Below are 6,000 nucleotides of genomic sequence, written 5' to 3'. Positions count from 1 at the left end.
GACTATGCTTGTTTGTAGGCTTATGTTGCCAAATTGTATCTATGATCGGACGTTATCCATTTGTGTTTTTATCCATTTATGTTTTTTGTATGCTAATATAATATATGAGAATCAACCAATGATATCAGGCCACAACGGGCCATGATTACAGACACCTGTGTGTGTCTTTTGACACCTGTGTGTGTCTTTTGACACTATATAAATGAGTCATCCCGCAGTGTTTGTCATTATACACTGATGAAGACAGCTTGTCTGTCGAAAAGTTGGACATAAATATTTTTGCATCTGAGCTCCTAGAGTGTGTGGCTCTCCTTTATTTTTTACGTTTTCCACTCCGCTAGCCAGCACCTCGCCTAAATAGGTGTGCGTTTCTTTCGCCTCTAGATTAAGTTGACTATGCATCATTTTTTGGGAGGAATGCTTAGTTTTGGAAAGATTTTGTCAGAGATCAAACTTTGCTAACTGTCATTATATAAATTGATGAGGACCCAAGGCACATGACAACACCCGTGCCAATATATCCTCCAAACACTGGCTTCTCTGACATTATCACTTACTGTAAGTAAATGGTGGTGTCACCTGAACTATGGTCTTAAATGTAGGCAGAGAACTTCATGTTTCTTTTTAAATTTCAGTATTCTCCCTGGTAATGTTAGAAACAAATGCATGACGGGAAACAGACCACGAACTCTCATACTTGTTTTTCATTTCAGGTGATCAACAATCAAAATACTGGAGACCATAACTGCCAGTGGGAGAAAATAAACATACTATCCTGCCTCCTCACTGCACAACCCCCAAGACGGCTTACCACACGACAGTGTATGGTAAGTAGTGCATTGATTGTGCATACTATTCCTTCACACCCATTAGATTTTTTTAATTACTTAGCAAATTTGTATTACTTCTGTAGTCTAGCACTTGCAGGTCAGTGTTTTCTGCACACATTGCAAAAACAAATGTTACTAGAAATACATCATCTTTCCCAAGGGATTTTCAGGTCAAATATGACAAATGTCCATATCATATATTTTGGCCCATGCAGCCTTGTGGAGTCAGATCCAGATTACATTAATATGACTGCGCTGTAGACAGATATATCTGACAGAAATTGACACCTACCCGAAAATGACGTCTGACACTGGAGAGAGGAAACTGGGTTGACAGCACCTGCTGCTGCAGCAATGAGGCGATAAGACGGGGGGGAAGAGGACGAATGGGAATCTCATCAGATTAGTGGAGAGAGAGAACCTTCAGGTAGAACTGGCATAGACGCCATTTAAACCTCAGCTGTCACTTCTCCCTCTGAGGGACACTGTGATGTTCAGGGAAGCCAGAACAGTGCAGGCTGCACAACAAACAATACAGCTCAGCTGATAGACCGTTAACGCTTTCTTATCTTGTTTCCCATTTAGTTTGGATTTTGTATTATATCTGTATCATATAACTGCTATCTATGAAAATGCATTTATTGCATTGGATTGACAGTGTTTGCTGAACGCTTACGGAAAAAAACACATTATTTCACATGTGGAAAATATCACATGATTTTGCATTTCGAAAATCAAATGTGTTTTTGGAACACTTCACGTGATGATATTTCACATGAAGTTTCACATTTGAAATAATGTGAAACCACGTGTTTTTGGAACACTTAACATGTGAGGATATTTTTTTCAACTTACATATTTCACATACATGATTACATTGTGTATGTTTATTTATACATTATTCAACATGTCCTCACCTGGGATTTGAACTCAGAACATCTTGGTTCACAGCATTCTGATCTTCCTGCTATGACACCATATCTGTGTCAATGACTGATTTCCCATATATTCATACACTTTGGACTAAATCTCAGTTTTGTTAAAAATACACTAAAGAAAAACGGTTATATTTATCATAGTGATTCAGGAGTAACATTAAACAGAATAATATGCCCCACCAACATTAGACAACTGTAATCATATTGTCATTGATTAAAGGTTTTTACACTATTTTAGCTGAACAACGTACCACTTACTTTAAAACCCCCATACCATTTCATTCCCATAGAAAAAAACACATTTGAAATTGCATTTTCACATGTTATGGCTGTTTTCACATGTTGATCTGAAATGTTCACATGTGAAAACAAAATAGACAATCAGTTGTTGTGAAACCATATGTTCATGTATTAAATTGAGTTCACATGTTTACACCACCTTTTCACATGTGAGGAGAATAATCAAATTTGCACTTTCACATGTAAAAAACCTTCACATGTGAAAATCTTACTCTGACATGGAATTGCATTTTCACATGTGAAAAAGATCCATATGTGAAAATCGAATTTGCAGTTTTACATGTCATTTTCTTTTCTTCACATGTTAAAATCTAACTCTCACACGTGGAATTGCATTTTCATATGTGAAAAATGTTCATATGTGAAAATCTGATTTGTACTATCACGTGAAAATCTAATTTGTACTTTCACATGTAAAACTAACTCTCACATGTGGAATTGTTGAAATTTTGCACCCCGATGTTGTAACATTTATTTCACGAGATCATATTTTCACGTGTAGTTTAATTTGATCGCGTTTCTTTTACATCTTGTCACATGTTAACACGTTAATTTGACAAAAGATCACATGTGAAATTTATTTGGTTTTCTGTTAGGGAATGGCCAATCAATATGCAAATTACAGTATGCTAATTAGATGACCACAGGGTCATACTTGTTACATTACATTAGACACATTAGAAATTTCAATTATACATGATTCCTCAGAACAAAATATGTTGCATGGATACAGAACCGCTTGTATTTACTCAACAAATGAGTGAAAGGGCCAGTGTTATTGTCTATTAGACTTTAGGCCTCAGTGTAGCATTTGGACATTAAATTGCCTCCATGGAGCAGGCCCTGGCAGCCCCATGTTTAATGGGCCGTGATGACCACTTGTCATACTCAGCAGTCACATCTGATAAGTTTAGAATGGGGAGCCAGTCATAACACTTTGTGTCACATCTCCGTGTAAGCATTTTGAGGGGCTTTGAAAAACCCTGTGTTGCCACACAGAGGGGATAAGTGCTCGCTACACTATCCATCCTACCATTCATCTCAAAATGGGCCAATCTTACAAATTAAACACAAAGGTAAAAAGGTCAATAAAGACAAGAGAAAAACACTCATCCTCGTTAACTACTGTACTTTCATAATCAAATGTTGTTTACTTGAAATTTGGGACACAGTGCTGTTATATAGATTCCTGTAGCAATACTGTAACACTGACTGATTCAATCTGAAGTTTTTATGTCAAACCGAGAGATGTGCAAATGGTAAAACTGAAAGCATGAGAGGTGATACAGCTCCTAGGTGAAATTAGGTCCCATACTAGCAATGTCTGCCCTGCTTTCTCGCAGACTATGTTTGGCAGCGAGTGTACATTCTGTCGAGCTGTCCACTGAGTGAGAGTGGTGACTGGTGTGCCAAATAATTCGTAAAAGGCCATTTTGCTCACCCTGCTTGACAGGTAGGGAGAATGAAGGACTAGAATCTTTTTTGTGGCGCCTGGCCTAAGCAGCAATGTGTGGACCATAGTGAACAAACCACTAAGCTTAGTGCCATAAAATGAAACGGTGCATAATTTTGTAGGGGAACCAACTGTGTAGTTTCCAGAGATGAAATATAGTGTGCAGAAAGTGCATTCTCAGTTAGCTATCACAAATCCCAGAATGTATTTTGAATTCTCTTTCCCCTTTAAATACATACTTATGACAACCCATCTTAAAGATGCACTATGCAGAAATCCTGGTTCCGCCCAAAAAATCCTGGTTGCCAAAATTAAAACAAAATTAAAATTAAAACAAAATGTTTGTCTAAACAAGCAGTCATTGTGTAGAGAATCATTGTACCAGCTAAACCACTGTGAAACATATTTTCCATATCCCCAAATATTGTATATTTAGCTGTTTGAAGCTGGTATAAAAAAACTAAAGTAGCACATAGAACATCTACCATTTCTTAGATTTGCTTTCAACAGGAATGAATTATCTATAACTCACATTTCTATGTGAATTTGGTCAGATCACCCAAAAAGTTACACACTGTAGTTTTAAATCTTTTCTTACTCTACCTTTTTGGAAGAATTGTCATTTGAGATATGCCTTGGACATTCTTAAGGACCTGTCAGATAAATTCTGGAAGTCGTAACACAACAGAACTTAGTAAAAATGTATTTTACATTTCTGGACTCTTTTATGACAGTGGCATTATTAACTACATATGGGCTATCGAATACATATTTCATCTTTCTCCACAAAGGCAGCAAAATAATTATTCATATCATTCATCTTTACTTTACTCTTCATCTCATAATTGCAATATCCTCCAGCTCTTTGTAAGGTTAAGTTCAGATGACCAGATGTTCCCATGACCACCAGTAGCATGATGTAGGGTTCATCCATGCATGTTGACTATCACACGGCCCTCTGTACCTGGGGCCTGATGATGCCATAAACCAATCATAACCAGTAATGACAATTTCTCAAGTTTTTTTTTTAACTGCCAAGCTGATAAATGTACAGTATTCAAAAATTGTACACCATATACCTTTTTAGTGATTCAAACACCAATGCACGTCTTCTATGATTACCAGTGGCGATTTTAGCATGTAAATCTTGGTAGGGCAAACTCCCCAGATTTTTTTTAGATGCATGCAAGCAAAGCCATTGCACAACTCAACACTAAACAATACATGAATTGCACTATAACAGTGGAAAACGGTGCCCACAAACTGTTAGGGCCTACATAAAGCTGTCCCAAAAGCAGAGCTTTCTTTTCAGCCTCATGGAGTGAATCCTTACCACTGCTACATCTGGCTATCAGTGGAGCCTTGTCAGGCAGCAAAACAGTTCATTCAGCCTCATTTACTGCCTTTTTAAAAAACATAGCTGATATGGCTGACTTGCTTAAACAAGTGTGGTTTACACTGACAAATGAGATGTACAAACTATGGCATAAGAGGACGACGAGGGGATATGAGGCAATCCATAATTTCGATTAAGACATTAATGAGCGAGCTAGGATGGATATAGTAAATATAACTATTTGTTAAGCACTTTTGAAATGTACATCAACAAAATTCAGAACATGGGCCATTCTTACAGTATTCTCCCTGTAAGTCAGAACCATAGTATAAATAAAGGGGGCATATTAGCAGACAATGAAAGCTCTTACAATTTTCCATGATGGCATTTCTCTAAAACAGGCTATAGGCTACCATCAACAGCTAACAGCACCACCAACAGCTAACAGCTTACTACACAACATAAACTTAGTATTACTTCCTTAGCTACGGTATACATATCTCCCTGGCATATTACATAATTTATGCAGCAGCATACAAGACCTTTTTGGACTCACTTGAACAGGAAGGTGGTCCTTCGTGGGCAAATTTTGTCATCAAACTTTGTCATCAAAGTCTGGCGTTCTCTGGATTGATGGTGCTTTCAAGACAACTGGGAACTCGGAAAAAAAAACAAGGTTGAATCATGACGTTAGTGATCTTCAGGTCAGAGCTCTAGAAAGAGGCCCGAGTTCCCGACTTCGAATTCCGAGTTGGATGATCGTTCAAACATATTTTCCCAGTCGGAGCAAATTCTTTTCCTGAGTTCCCTATTGTCTTGAACTTACTGGAATCTGAGATTTCCTAGTTCCGAGTTTCCAGTTGTTTTGAATGCGGCAGAAGTCATGCTGGATTGACAGCATGCCCAAAGTAGAATGTTCATCCTTTTAAGCTTGGAAAAGAGACCCTTAAACCCAGAGTTGGACCACACGCCCACACCACTGAATAGCAGGTTAGTGATTGCTTTGCAGTAAGTCACTGATTCCTTCGAAACCACTCATTGTTGAATTTGCGATTTCCAACTTGTTGTGAAACGTTTATGTCCAATGGTCGATGAGCACCGATAATTAAAAAATAATAATTTCTCTTCATATGACAAGGATTT

This window comes from Salmo salar, chromosome ssa22, assembly GCF_905237065.1.
Source record: "Salmo salar chromosome ssa22, Ssal_v3.1, whole genome shotgun sequence".
Taxonomy (NCBI): Eukaryota; Metazoa; Chordata; class Actinopteri; order Salmoniformes; family Salmonidae; genus Salmo; species Salmo salar.
The sequence above is the reverse complement of the archived record's forward strand: the minus strand, read 5'-3'. Positions refer to the sequence as shown.